Consider the following 15,000-nt stretch of genomic DNA (forward strand, 5'->3'; position numbering starts at 1 on the left):
GAAAAAATGGTCAAAATCGTCGCAGAACAAAAACTCGACACGCTATCTTGTAGGCAAAAATTAGACGAATTCAAAACCGTAGTTAAAAATATCGGTCGTCGCGCTAGTTTTCGAGAAAAAAACAAAAACGTTCAAAAAATTCGAGATAAAAAAAAAAAAACCAGCCTACCAGATAGAAAAAATTACACTGAACAAATATCATATAGGTCAAAATATGTGTTAGCGTACTAGTTTTCGAGATATAGACGAAAAACCGTCGCCGCCGATCGGTACGTCGGTCGATGCGAAAGCACCGCGCGACCGAGCGCCCGCCTAAAAGACCAGTTCGAACATACCGAAAAATCAAGAAACCGTAACTTCCTTAATAATTGAGCTAGGACAAAAAATCGACACGCTATCTTGCAGGAAAAAATCCGGGGAACACGATGGCGTCGTCAAAAGTGCAGGTCGTCGAGCTCGTTTTCGAGAAAAAAAAAAAAAAATTCTCAAAATTCGACAAAAAAATAAAACGATCAGTGGACCGTGTAGAGAATATAAAACTGCATAAGAATCGTATAGACGAAAATTGGCGTTCACGTGCTCGTTTTTGTGGAAAAAATTAAAAAAGCTCTCAAACTTCGAGATAAAAAAAAAAAAAACCATCTACCAGGTAGCCAACGGTAAACGGTACAAGTATCGTACGGGCGAAAATGAGCGTTACCGTGCTCGTTTTCGAGTTATTGACGAAAAACAGCCTGGAGCGATCGCTCCGGCGGTCGACGCGCGAAAGTTTCTAAGTCCGCTCTGCTCCGAAACACCGCTCCGGCGTCAAAAATCGTCGTAGGACAAAAAATAGACACGCTATCTTGCAGGAAAAAATCCGGGGAACACGATGGCGTCGTCAAAAGTGCAGGTCGTCGAGCTAGTTTTCGAGAAAAAAAAAAAAAAATTCTCAAAACTCGACAAAAAAATAAAACGATCAGTGGACCGTGTAGAGAATCTAAAACTGCATAAGAATCGTATAGACCAAAATTGGCGTTCACGTGCTCGTTTTTGAGAAAAAAGTTAAAAAAGCTCTCAAAATTCGAGATAAAAAAAAAACAAACCATCTGCCAGGTAGCCAACGGTAAACGGTACAAGTATCGTACGGGCGAAAACGAGCGTTACCGTGCTCGTTTTCGAGTTATTGACGAAAAACAGCCTGGAGCGATCGGTCCGGCGGTCGACGCGCGAAAGTTTCTAAGTCCGCTCTGCTCCGAATCATCGCTCCGGCGTCAAAAATCGTCGTAGGACAAAAAATCGCCACCCTATCTTGCAGGAAAAAATCCGGGGAACACGATGGCGTCGTCAAAAGTGCAGGTCGTCGAGCTCGTTTTCGAAAAAAAAAAAAAAAATTCTCAAAATTCGACAAAAAAATAAAACGAACAGTGGACCGTGTAGAGAATATAAAACTGCATAAGAATCGTATAGACGAAAATTGGCGTTCACGTGCTCGTTTTTGTGGAAAAAATTAAAAAAGCTCTCAAACTTCGAGATAAAAAAAAAAAGAACCATCTACCAGGTAGCCAACGGTAAACGGTACAAGTATCGTACGGGCGAAAATGAGCGTTACCGTGCTCGTTTTCGAGTTATTGACGAAAAACAGCCTGGAGCGATCGCTCCGGCGGTCGACGCGCTAAAGTTTCTAAGTCCGCTCTGCTCCGAACCACCGCTCCGGCGTCAAAAATCGTCGTAGGACAAAAAATAGACACGCTATCTTGCAGGAAAAAATCCGGGGAACACGATGGCGTCGTCAAAAGTGCAGGTCGTCGAGCTCGTTTTCGAGAAAAAAAAAAAAAAATTCTCAAAATTCGACAAAAAAATAAAACGATCAGTGGACCGTGTAGACAATATAAAACTGCATAAGAATCGTATAGACGAAAATTGGCGTTCACGTGCTCGTTTTTGTGGAAAAAATTAAAAAAGCTCTCAAACTTCGAGATAAAAAAAAAAAAAACCGTCTACCAGGTAGCCAACGGTAAACGGTACAAGTATCGTACGGGCGAAAATGAGCGTTACCGTGCTCGTTTTCGAGTTATTGACGAAAAACAGCCTGGAGCGATCGCTCCGGCGGTCGACGCGCGAAAGTTTCTAAGTCCGCTCTGCTCCGAAACACCGCTCCGGCGTCAAAAATCGTCGTAGGACAAAAAATAGACACGCTATCTTGCAGGAAAAAATCCGGGGAACACGATGGCGTCGTCAAAAGTGCAGGTCGTCGAGCTAGTTTTCGAGAAAAAAAAAAAAAAATTCTCAAAACTCGACAAAAAAATAAAACGATCAGTGGACCGTGTAGAGAATCTAAAACTGCATAAGAATCGTATAGACCAAAATTGGCGTTCACGTGCTCGTTTTTGAGAAAAAAGTTAAAAAAGCTCTCAAAATTCGAGATAAAAAAAAAACAAACCATCTGCCAGGTAGCCAACGGTAAACGGTACAAGTATCGTACGGGCGAAAACGAGCGTTACCGTGCTCGTTTTCGAGTTATTGACGAAAAACAGCCTGGAGCGATCGGTCCGGCGGTCGACGCGCGAAAGTTTCTAAGTCCGCTCTGCTCCGAATCATCGCTCCGGCGTCAAAAATCGTCGTAGGACAAAAAATCGCCACCCTATCTTGCAGGAAAAAATCCGGGGAACACGATGGCGTCGTCAAAAGTGCAGGTCGTCGAGCTCGTTTTCGAAAAAAAAAAAAAAAATTCTCAAAATTCGACAAAAAAATAAAACGAACAGTGGACCGTGTAGAGAATATAAAACTGCATAAGAATCGTATAGACGAAAATTGGCGTTCACGTGCTCGTTTTTGTGGAAAAAATTAAAAAAGCTCTCAAACTTCGAGATAAAAAAAAAAAGAACCATCTACCAGGTAGCCAACGGTAAACGGTACAAGTATCGTACGGGCGAAAATGAGCGTTACCGTGCTCGTTTTCGAGTTATTGACGAAAAACAGCCTGGAGCGATCGCTCCGGCGGTCGACGCGCTAAAGTTTCTAAGTCCGCTCTGCTCCGAAACACCGCTCCGGCGTCAAAAATCGTCGTAGGACAAAAAATAGACACGCTATCTTGCAGGAAAAAATCCGGGGAACACGATGGCGTCGTCAAAAGTGCAGGTCGTCGAGCTCGTTTTCGAGAAAAAAAAAAAAAAATTCTCAAAATTCGACAAAAAAATAAAACGATCAGTGGACCGTGTAGACAATATAAAACTGCATAAGAATCGTATAGACGAAAATTGGCGTTCACGTGCTCGTTTTTGTGGAAAAAATTAAAAAAGCTCTCAAACTTCGAGATAAAAAAAAAAAAAACCGTCTACCAGGTAGCCAACGGTAAACGGTACAAGTATCGTACGGGCGAAAATGAGCGTTACCGTGCTCGTTTTCGAGTTATTGACGAAAAACAGCCTGGAGCGATCGCTCCGGCGGTCGACGCGCGAAAGTTTCTAAGTCCGCTCTGCTCCGAAACACCGCTCCGGCGTCAAAAATCGTCGTAGGACAAAAAATAGACACGCTATCTTGCAGGAAAAAATCCGGGGAACACGATGGCGTCGTCAAAAGTGCAGGTCGTCGAGCTAGTTTTCGAGAAAAAAAAAAAAAAATTCTCAAAACTCGACAAAAAAATAAAACGATCAGTGGACCGTGTAGAGAATCTAAAACTGCATAAGAATCGTATAGACCAAAATTGGCGTTCACGTGCTCGTTTTTGAGAAAAAAGTTAAAAAAGCTCTCAAAATTCGAGATAAAAAAAAAACAAACCATCTGCCAGGTAGCCAACGGTAAACGGTACAAGTATCGTACGGGCGAAAACGAGCGTTACCGTGCTCGTTTTCGAGTTATTGACGAAAAACAGCCTGGAGCGATCGGTCCGGCGGTCGACGCGCGAAAGTTTCTAAGTCCGCTCTGCTCCGAATCATCGCTCCGGCGTCAAAAATCGTCGTAGGACAAAAAATCGCCACCCTATCTTGCAGGAAAAAATCCGGGGAACACGATGGCGTCGTCAAAAGTGCAGGTCGTCGAGCTCGTTTTCGAAAAAAAAAAAAAAAATTCTCAAAATTCGACAAAAAAATAAAACGAACAGTGGACCGTGTAGAGAATATAAAACTGCATAAGAATCGTATAGACGAAAATTGGCGTTCACGTGCTCGTTTTTGTGGAAAAAATTAAAAAAGCTCTCAAACTTCGAGATAAAAAAAAAAAGAACCATCTACCAGGTAGCCAACGGTAAACGGTACAAGTATCGTACGGGCGAAAATGAGCGTTACCGTGCTCGTTTTCGAGTTATTGACGAAAAACAGCCTGGAGCGATCGCTCCGGCGGTCGACGCGCTAAAGTTTCTAAGTCCGCTCTGCTCCGAAACACCGCTCCGGCGTCAAAAATCGTCGTAGGACAAAAAATAGACACGCTATCTTGCAGGAAAAAATCCGGGGAACACGATGGCGTCGTCAAAAGTGCAGGTCGTCGAGCTCGTTTTCGAGAAAAAAAAAAAAAAATTCTCAAAATTCGACAAAAAAATAAAACGATCAGTGGACCGTGTAGACAATATAAAACTGCATAAGAATCGTATAGACGAAAATTGGCGTTCACGTGCTCGTTTTTGTGGAAAAAATTAAAAAAGCTCTCAAACTTCGAGATAAAAAAAAAAAAAACCGTCTACCAGGTAGCCAACGGTAAACGGTACAAGTATCGTACGGGCGAAAACGAGCGTTACCGTGCTCGTTTTCGAGTTATTGACGAAAAACAGCCTGGAGCGATCGGTCCGGCGGTCGACGCGCGAAAGTTTCTAAGTCCGCTCTGCTCCGAATCATCGCTCCGGCGTCAAAAATCGTCGTAGGACAAAAAATCGCCACCCTATCTTGCAGGAAAAAATCCGGGGAACACGATGGCGTCGTCAAAAGTGCAGGTCGTCGAGCTCGTTTTCGAGAAAAAAAAAAAAAAATTCTCAAAATTCGACAAAAAAATAAAACGATCACTGGACCGTGTAGAGAATATAAAACTGCATAAGAATCGTATAGACGAAAATTGGCGTTCACGTGCTCGTTTTTGTTGAAAAAATTAAAAAAGCTCTCAAACTTCGAGATAAAAAAAAAAAAAACCATCTACCAGGTAGCCAACGGTAAACGGTACAAGTATCGTACGGGCGAAAATGAGCGTTACCGTGCTCGTTTTCGAGTTATTGACGAAAAACAGCCTGGAGCGATCGCTCCGGCGGTCGACGCGCGAAAGTTTCTAAGTCCGCTCTGCTCCGAAACACCGCTCCGGCGTCAAAAATCGTCGTAGGACAAAAAATCGCCACCCTATCTTGCAGGAAAAAATCCGGGGAACACGATGGCGTCGTCAAAAGTGCAGGTCGTCGAGCTCGTTTTCGAGAAAAAAAAAAAAAAATTCTCAAAATTCGACAAAAAAATAAAACGATCATTGGACCGTGTAGAGAATCTAAAACTGCATAAGAATCGTACAGACGAAAATTGGCGTTCACGTGCTCGTTTTTGTGGAAAAAATTAAAAAAGCTCTCAAACTTCGAGATAAAAAAAAAAAAAACCATCTACCAGGTAGCCAACGGTAAACGGTACAAGTATCGTACGGGCGAAAACGAGCGTTACCGTGCTCGTTTTCGAGTTATTGACGAAAAACAGCCTGGAGCGATCGGTCCGGCGGTCGACGCGCGAAAGTTTCTAAGTCCGCTCTGCTCCGAATCATCGCTCCGGCGTCAAAAATCGTCGTAGGACAAAAAATAGACACGCTATCTTGCAGGAAAAAATCCGGGGAACACGATGGCGTCGTCAAAAGTGCAGGTCGTCGAGCTCGTTTTCGAGAAAAAAAAAAAAAAATTCTCAAAATTCGACAAAAAAATAAAACGATCAGTGGACCGTGTAGAGAATATAAAACTGCATAAGAATCGTATAGACGAAAATTGGCGTTCACGTGCTCGTTTTTGTGGAAAAAATTAAAAAAGCTCTCAAACTTCGAGATAAAAAAAAAAAAAACCATCTACCAGGTAGCCAACGGTAAACGGTACAAGTATCGTACGGGCGAAAATGAGCGTTACCGTGCTCGTTTTCGAGTTATTGACGAAAAACAGCCTGGAGCGATCGCTCCGGCGGTCGACGCGCGAAAGTTTTCAAGTCCGCTCTGCTCCGAAACACCGCTCCGGCGTCAAAAATCGTCGTAGGACAAAAAATAGACACGCTATCTTGCAGGAAAATATCCGGGGAACACGATGGCGTCGTCAAAAGTGCAGGTCGTCGAGCTCGTTTTCGAGAAAAAAAAAAAAAAATTCTCAAAATTCGACAAAAAAATAAAACGATCATTGGACCGTGTAGAGAATCTAAAACTGCATAAGAATCGTATAGACCAAAATTGGCCTTAACGTGCTGGTTTTCGAGTTATTGACGATAAGCCGGTATATATATGTCCGAGATAAAAAAAAAGATAGGGACAGTGGGAATCTCCTATACTATCACGGGCGTGTATTCTCCTACTAGTTTGATGGTTGTTGTTGCATAAACCAGCGACTGTTTGGCCCGCCGTTTAACCGCGCGGTTTAAAATTGCAACACAATGTTGGTGTCGCTCCGGGGTGAAAAAATGGAAAAACGACATACTTTACGCATAGGGGCGGCTGATCTTAACATATTTTGTCATGTCACCACCCCAGTGACTCTAAGACGGATTTTGCCGTCGCACGTTTTTTTATTAAAAAGTTATTAGTATATAAAAGATTTCGTTAAGCAAAAAGACACGAATATGGGAGTAGGACAAAAAATCGCCAGCCTATCTTGCAGGAAAAAATCCGGGGAACACGATGGCGTCGTCAAAAGTGCAGGTCGTCGAGCTAGTTTTCGAGAAAAAAAAAAAAAAATTCTCAAAACTCGACAAAAAAATAAAACGATCAGTGGACCGTGTAGAGAATCTAAAACTGCATAAGAATCGTATAGACCAAAATTGGCGTTCACGTGCTCGTTTTTGAGAAAAAAGTTAAAAAAGCTCTCAAAATTCGAGATAAAAAAAAAACAAACCATCTGCCAGGTAGCCAACGGTAAACGGTACAAGTATCGTACGGGCGAAAACGAGCGTTACCGTGCTCGTTTTCGAGTTATTGACGAAAAACAGCCTGGAGCGATCGGTCCGGCGGTCGACGCGCGAAAGTTTCTAAGTCCGCTCTGCTCCGAATCATCGCTCCGGCGTCAAAAATCGTCGTAGGACAAAAAATCGCCACCCTATCTTGCAGGAAAAAATCCGGGGAACACGATGGCGTCGTCAAAAGTGCAGGTCGTCGAGCTCGTTTTCGAGAAAAAAAAAAAAAAATTCTCAAAATTCGACAAAAAAATAAAACGAACAGTGGACCGTGTAGAGAATATAAAACTGCATAAGAATCGTATAGACGAAAATTGGCGTTCACGTGCTCGTTTTTGTGGAAAAAATTAAAAAAGCTCTCAAACTTCGAGATAAAAAAAAAAAGAACCATCTACCAGGTAGCCAACGGTAAACGGTACAAGTATCGTACGGGCGAAAATGAGCGTTACCGTGCTCGTTTTCGAGTTATTGACGAAAAACAGCCTGGAGCGATCGCTCCGGCGGTCGACGCGCTAAAGTTTCTAAGTCCGCTCTGCTCCGAAACACCGCTCCGGCGTCAAAAATCGTCGTAGGACAAAAAATAGACACGCTATCTTGCAGGAAAAAATCCGGGGAACACGATGGCGTCGTCAAAAGTGCAGGTCGTCGAGCTCGTTTTCGAGAAAAAAAAAAAAAAATTCTCAAAATTCGACAAAAAAATAAAACGATCAGTGGACCGTGTAGACAATATAAAACTGCATAAGAATCGTATAGACGAAAATTGGCGTTCACGTGCTCGTTTTTGTGGAAAAAATTAAAAAAGCTCTCAAACTTCGAGATAAAAAAAAAAAAAACCGTCTACCAGGTAGCCAACGGTAAACGGTACAAGTATCGTACGGGCGAAAACGAGCGTTACCGTGCTCGTTTTCGAGTTATTGACGAAAAACAGCCTGGAGCGATCGGTCCGGCGGTCGACGCGCGAAAGTTTCTAAGTCCGCTCTGCTCCGAATCATCGCTCCGGCGTCAAAAATCGTCGTAGGACAAAAAATCGCCACCCTATCTTGCAGGAAAAAATCCGGGGAACACGATGGCGTCGTCAAAAGTGCAGGTCGTCGAGCTCGTTTTCGAGAAAAAAAAAAAAAAATTCTCAAAATTCGACAAAAAAATAAAACGATCAGTGGACCGTGTAGAGAATATAAAACTGCATAAGAATCGTATAGACGAAAATTGGCGTTCACGTGCTCGTTTTTGTTGAAAAAATTAAAAAAGCTCTCAAACTTCGAGATAAAAAAAAAAAAAACCATCTACCAGGTAGCCAACGGTAAACGGTACAAGTATCGTACGGGCGAAAATGAGCGTTACCGTGCTCGTTTTCGAGTTATTGACGAAAAACAGCCTGGAGCGATCGCTCCGGCGGTCGACGCGCGAAAGTTTCTAAGTCCGCTCTGCTCCGAATCATCGCTCCGGCGTCAAAAATCGTCGTAGGACAAAAAATAGACACGCTATCTTGCAGGAAAAAATCCGGGGAACACGATGGCGTCGTCAAAAGTGCAGGTCGTCGAGCTCGTTTTCGAGAAAAAAAAAAAAAAATTCTGAAAATTCGACAAAAAAATAAAACGATCAGTGGACCGTGTAGAGAATATAAAACTGCATAAGAATCGTATAGACGAAAATTGGCGTTCACGTGCTCGTTTTTGTGGAAAAAATTAAAAAAGCTCTCAAACTTCGAGATAAAAAAAAAAAAAACCATCTACCAGGTAGCCAACGGTAAACGGTACAAGTATCATACGGGCGAAAATGAGCGTTACCGTGCTCGTTTTCGAGTTATTGACGAAAAACAGCCTGGAGCGATCGCTCCGGCGGTCGACGCGCGAAAGTTTCTAAGTCCGCTCTGCTCCGAAACACCGCTCCGGCGTCAAAAATCGTCGTAGGACAAAAAATAGACACGCTATCTTGCAGGAAAAAATCCGGGGAACACGATGGCGTCGTCAAAAGTGCAGGTCGTCGAGCTCGTTTTCGAGAAAAAAAAAAAAAAATTCTCAAAATTCGACAAAAAAATAAAACGATCACTGGACCGTGTAGAGAATATAAAACTGCATAAGAATCGTATAGACGAAAATTGGCGTTCACGTGCTCGTTTTTGAGAAAAAAGTTAAAAAAGCTCTCAAAATTCGAGATAAAAAAAAAACAAACCATCTGCCAGGTAGCCAACGGTAAACGGTACAAGTATCGTACGGGCGAAAACGAGCGTTACCGTGCTCGTTTTCGAGTTATTGACGAAAAACAGCCTGGAGCGATCGGTCCGGCGGTCGACGCGCGAAAGTTTCTAAGTCCGCTCTGCTCCGAATCATCGCTCCGGCGTCAAAAATCGTCGTAGGACAAAAAATCGCCACCCTATCTTGCAGGAAAAAATCCGGGGAACACGATGGCGTCGTCAAAAGTGCAGGTCGTCGAGCTCGTTTTCGAGAAAAAAAAAAAAAAATTCTCAAAATTCGACAAAAAAATAAAACGATCATTGGACCGTGTAGAGAATCTAAAACTGCATAAGAATCGTATAGACCAAAATTGGCCTTAACGTGCTGGTTTTCGAGTTATTGACGATAAGCCGGTATATATATGTCCGAGATAAAAAAAAAGATAGGGACAGTGGGAATCTCCTATACTATCACGGGCGTGTATTCTCCTACTAGTTTGATGGTTGCTGTTGCATAAACCACCGACTGTTTGGCCCGCCGTTTAACCGCGCAGTTTAAAATTGCAACACAATGTTGGTGTCGCTCCGGATCGAAAAAATGGAAAAACGACATACTTTACGCATAGGGGCGGCTGATCTTAACATATTTTGTCAATGTCATCTTCCCAGTGACCCTAGGAAGGAGTTTGCCGTTGCACGTTTTCCTATTAAAAAGTAATTAGTGTACAAAAATTTTCGTGAAGCAAAAAACAAGAATGTGAAAGTACGTTCCATGAGCATTACGGTGAATAAAACAGAAATTAAAAATTCCCGAGGGGTTGAACAGCATCATATTGAATTCGTTTTGCTGACTGGGGTCTGCGCCCCCCAGACCCCCGCTACACTAGCCCAGACCAAACCCACTTTGTAATAGTGGTATCATATTAAATTGAACAGCATCGTACTTAATTCGTTTTGCTGAATGGGGGGCTGCGCCCCCCAAACCCCCGCTACACTAGCCCAGACCTAACCCATTTTGTAATAGCGGTATCAAATTAAATTGAACAGCATCGTACTAAATTCGTTTTGCTGACTGGGGGGCTGCGCCCCCCAGACCCCCGCAACACTAGCCCGGACCTAACCCACTTTGTAATAGCGGTATCATATTAAATTGAACAGCATCGTACTAAATTCGTTTTGCTGAATGGGGGGCTGCGCCCCCCAAACCCCCGCTACACTAGCCCAGACCTAACCCATTTTGTAATAGCGGTATCAAATTAAATTGAACAGCATCATATTGAATTCGTTTTGCTGACTGGGGTCTGCGCCCCCCAGACCCCCGCTACAATAGCCCAGACCTAACCCACTTTGTAATAGTGGTATCATATTAAATTGAACAGCATCGTACTTAATTCGTTTTGCTGAATGGGGGGCTGCGCCCCCCAAACCCCCGCTACACTAGCCCAGACCTAACCCATTTTGTAATAGCGGTATCAAATTAAATTGAACAGCATCGTACTAAATTCGTTTTGCTGACAGGGGTCTGCGCCCCCCAGACCCCCGCTACACTAGCCCAGACCTAACCCCCTTTGTAATAGCGGTATCATATTAAATTGAACAGCATCATATTGAATTCGTTTTGCTGACTGGGGTCTGCGCGCCCCAGACCCCCGCAACACTAGCCCGGACCTAACCCACTTTGTAATAGCGGTATCACATTAAATTGAACAGCATCGTACTAAATTCGTTTTGCTGAATGGGGGGCTGCGCCCCCCAAACCCCCGCTACACTAGCCCAGACCTAACCCATTTTGTAATAGCGGTATCAAACTAAATTGAACAGCATCATATTGAATTCGTTTTGCCGACTGGGGTCTGCGCCCCCCAGACCCCCGCTACAATAGCCCAGACCTAACCCACTTTGTAATAGTGGTATCATATTAAATTGAACAGCATCGTACTTAATTCGTTTTGCTGAATGGGGGGCTGCGCCCCCCAAACCCCCGCTACACTAGCCCAGACCTAACCCATTTTGTAATAGCGGTATCAAATTAAATTGAACAGCATCGTACTAAATTCGTTTTGCTGACAGGGGTCTGCGCCCCCCAGACCCCCGCTACACTAGCCCAGACCTAACCCCCTTTGTAATAGCGGTATCATATTAAATTGAACAGCATCATGTTGAATTCGTTTTGCTGACTGGGGTCTGCGCGCCCCAGACCCCCGCAACACTAGCCCGGACCTAACCCACTTTGTAATAGCGGTATCATATTAAATTGAACAGCATCGTACTAAATTCGTTTTGCTGAATGGGGGGCTGCGCCCCCCAAACCCCCGCTACACTAGCCCAGACCTAACCCATTTTGTAATAGCGGTATCAAATTAAATTGAACAGCATCATATTGAATTCGTTTTGCTGACTGGGGTCTGCGCCCCCCAGACCCCCGCTACACTAGCCCAGACCTAACCCACTTTGTAATAGTGGTATCATATTAAATTGAACAGCATCGTACATAATTCGTTTTGCTGAATGGGGGGCTGCGCCCCCCAAACCCCCGCTACACTAGCCCAGACCTAACCCATTTTGTAATAGCTGTATCAAATTAAATTGAACAGCATCATATTGAATTCGTTTTGCTGACAGGGGTCTGCGCCCCCCAGACCCCCGCTACACTAGCCCAGACCTAACCCACTTTGTAATAGTGGTATCATATTAAATTGAACAGCATCGTACATAATTCGTTTTGCTGAATGGGGGGCTGCGCCCCCCAAACCCCCGCTACACTAGCCCAGACCTAACCCATTTTGTAATAGCGGTATCAAATTAAATTGAACAGCATCGTACTAAATTCGTTTTGCTGACAGGGGTCTGCGCCCCCCAAACCCCCGCTACACTAGCCCAGACCTAACCCATTTTGTAATAGCGGTATCAAATTAAATTGAACAGCATCATATTGAATTCGTTTTGCTGACTGGGGTCTGCGCCCCCCAAACCCCCGCTACACCAGCCCAGACCTAACCCATTTTGTAATAGCGGTATCAAATTAAATTGAGCAGCATCATATTGAATTCGTTTTGCTGACAGGGGTCTGCGCCCCCCAGTCCCCCGCTACACTAGCCCAGACCTAACCCCCTTTGTAATAGCGGTATCATATTAAATTGAACAGCATCATATTGAATTCGTTTTGCTGACTGGGGTCTGCGCGCCCCAAACCCCCGCAACACTGGCCCAGACCTAGCCCATTTTGTAATGACTGTATTGGAACTGCGTTAGGGCTAGTTTAGAATTGGTTAGGTGAAGTAATGCGGAGAGCAGTTTCGCCTGCGTCCCGGGATGCTTGTTGGCATGAGTGGTGTCTGAATGAGTAAAGACGGATGAGACACTTGTGGGGTATGGTGAGTCAGATTCTCAAACTACCCATATATTCTTCTGAGGCATGGGTGCCTATCCAAGGATCTCCTTCGGTATCTAAAACAGAAATAAAAAAAAAAAAACAAAAAAAAAAAAAAAAAATGAATATGGACTGTGTTAGGACTGAATTGGATAAGGTCTGGGTTACGTCTCGGTTAGGTCTGAGTTAGGACTGGTTTAAGACTGGGTTAGGACTGGGTTAGGACTGGGTTAGGACTGGGTTAGGTCTGGGTTAGGTCTGGGTTATTTCTGGGTTAGGTCTGGGTTAGGTCTGGGTTAGGTCTGGGTTAGGTCTGGGTTAGGACTGGATTAGGTCTGGGTTAGGACTGGGTTAGTACTGGGTTAGGACTGGGTTAGGTCTGGGTTAGGTCTGGGTTATTTCTGGGTTAGGTCTGGGTTAGGTCTGGGTTAGGTCTGGGTTAGGGCTGGGTTAGGTCTGGGTTAGGTCTGGGTCAGGTCTGGGGTATTTCTGGGTTAGGACTGGGTTAGGTCTGGGTTAGGTCTGGGTTATTTCTGGGTTAGGTCTGGGTTAGGTCTGGGTTAGGTCTGGGTTAGGTCTGGGTTAGGTCTGGGTTAGGTCTGGGTTAGGACTGGGTTAGTACTGGGTTAGGACTGGGTTAGGTCTGGGTTAGGTCTGGGTTATTTCTGGGTTAGGTCTGGGTTAGGTCTGGGTTAGGTCTGGGTTAGGATTGGGTTAGGTCTGGTTTAGGACTGGGTTAGGTCTAGGTTAGGACTGGGTTAGGTCTGGGTTAGGTCTGGGTTAGGACTGGGTTAGGTCTGGGTTAGGACTGGGTTAGTACTGGGTTAGGACTGGGTTAGGTCTGGGTTAGGTCTGGGTTATTTCTGGGTTAGGTCTGGGTTAGGTCTGGGTTAGGTCTGGGTTAGGGCTGGGTTAGGTCTGGGTTAGGTCTGGGTCAGGTCTGGGGTATTTCTGGGTTAGGACTGGGTTAGGTCTGGGTTAGGTCTGGGTTATTTCTGGGTTAGGTCTGGGTTAGGTCTGGGTTAGGTCTGGGTTAGGTCTGGGTTAGGTCTGGGTTAGGTCTGGGTTAGGACTGGGTTAGTACTGGGTTAGGACTGGGTTAGGTCTGGGTTAGGTCTGGGTTATTTCTGGGTTAGGTCTGGGTTAGGTCTGGGTTAGGTCTGGGTTAGGGCTGGGTTAGGACTGGGTTAGGACTGGGTTAGGTCTGGGTTAGGACTGGGTTAGGACTGGGTTAGGTCTGGGTTAGGTCTGGGTTAGGACTGGGTTAGGTCTGGGTTAGGACTGGGCTAGGACTGGGTTAGGTCTGGGTTAGGTCTGGGTTAGGTTTGGGTTAGGACTGGGTAGGTTCTGGGTTAGGACTTGGTTAGGACTAGGTTAGGACTGTGTTAGGACTGGGTTAGGTCTGGGTTAGGTCTGGGTTAGGACTGGGTTAGGTCTGGGTTAGGACTGGGTTAGGTCTGGGTTAGGTCTGGGTTCGGTCTGGGTTAGGTCTGGGTTAGGTCTGGGTTAGGACTGGGTTAGGACTGGGTTAGGTCTGGGTTAGGACTGGGTTAGGACTGGGTTAGGTCTGGGTTAGGACTGGGTTAGGACTGGGTTAGGTCTGGGTTAGGACTGGGTTAGGACTGGGTTAGGTCTGGGTTAGGTCTGGGTTAGGACTGGGTTAGGTCTGGGTTAGGACTGGGTTAGGTCTGGGTTAGTACTGGATTTGGTTAGGTCTGGGTTAGGTCTGGGTTAGGTCTGGGTTAGGACTGGGTTAGGACTGGGTTAGGTCTGGGTTAGGACTGGGTTAGGACTGGGTTAGGACTGGGTTAGGTCTGGGTTAGGTCTGGGTTATTTCTGGGTTAGGTCTGGGTTAGGTCTGGGTTAGGTCTGGGTTAGGTCTGGGTTAGGTCTGGGTTAGGTCTGGGTTAGGACTGGGTTAGGACTGGGTTAGGTCTGGGTTAGGTCTGGGTTAGGACTGGGTTAGGTCTGGGTTAGGACTGGGTTAGGTCTGGGTTAGGTCTGGGTTCGGTCTGGGTTAGGACTGGGTTAGGACTGGGTTAGGTCTGGGTTAGGTCTGGGTTAGGACTGGGTTAGGTCTGGGTTAGGTCTGGGTTCGGTCTGGGTTAGGTCTGGGTTAGGTCTGGCTTAGGACTGGGTTAGGACTGGGTTAGGTCTGGGTTAGGACTGGGTTAGGTCTGGGTTAGGACTGGGTTAGGACTGGGTTAGGTCTGGGTTAGGACTGGGTTAGGACTGGGTTAGGTCTGGGTTAGGTCTGGGTTAGGACTGGGTTAGGTCTGGGTTAGGACTGGGTTAGGTCTGGGTTATTTCTGGGTTAGGTCTGGGTTAGGTCTGGGTTAGGTCTGGGTTAGGTCTGGGTTAGGTCTGGGTTAGGTCTGGGT

The sequence above is a fragment of the Colletes latitarsis genome, unplaced genomic scaffold (assembly GCF_051014445.1).
Source record: "Colletes latitarsis isolate SP2378_abdomen unplaced genomic scaffold, iyColLati1 scaffold0090, whole genome shotgun sequence".
Classification (NCBI taxonomy): Eukaryota; Metazoa; Arthropoda; class Insecta; order Hymenoptera; family Colletidae; genus Colletes; species Colletes latitarsis.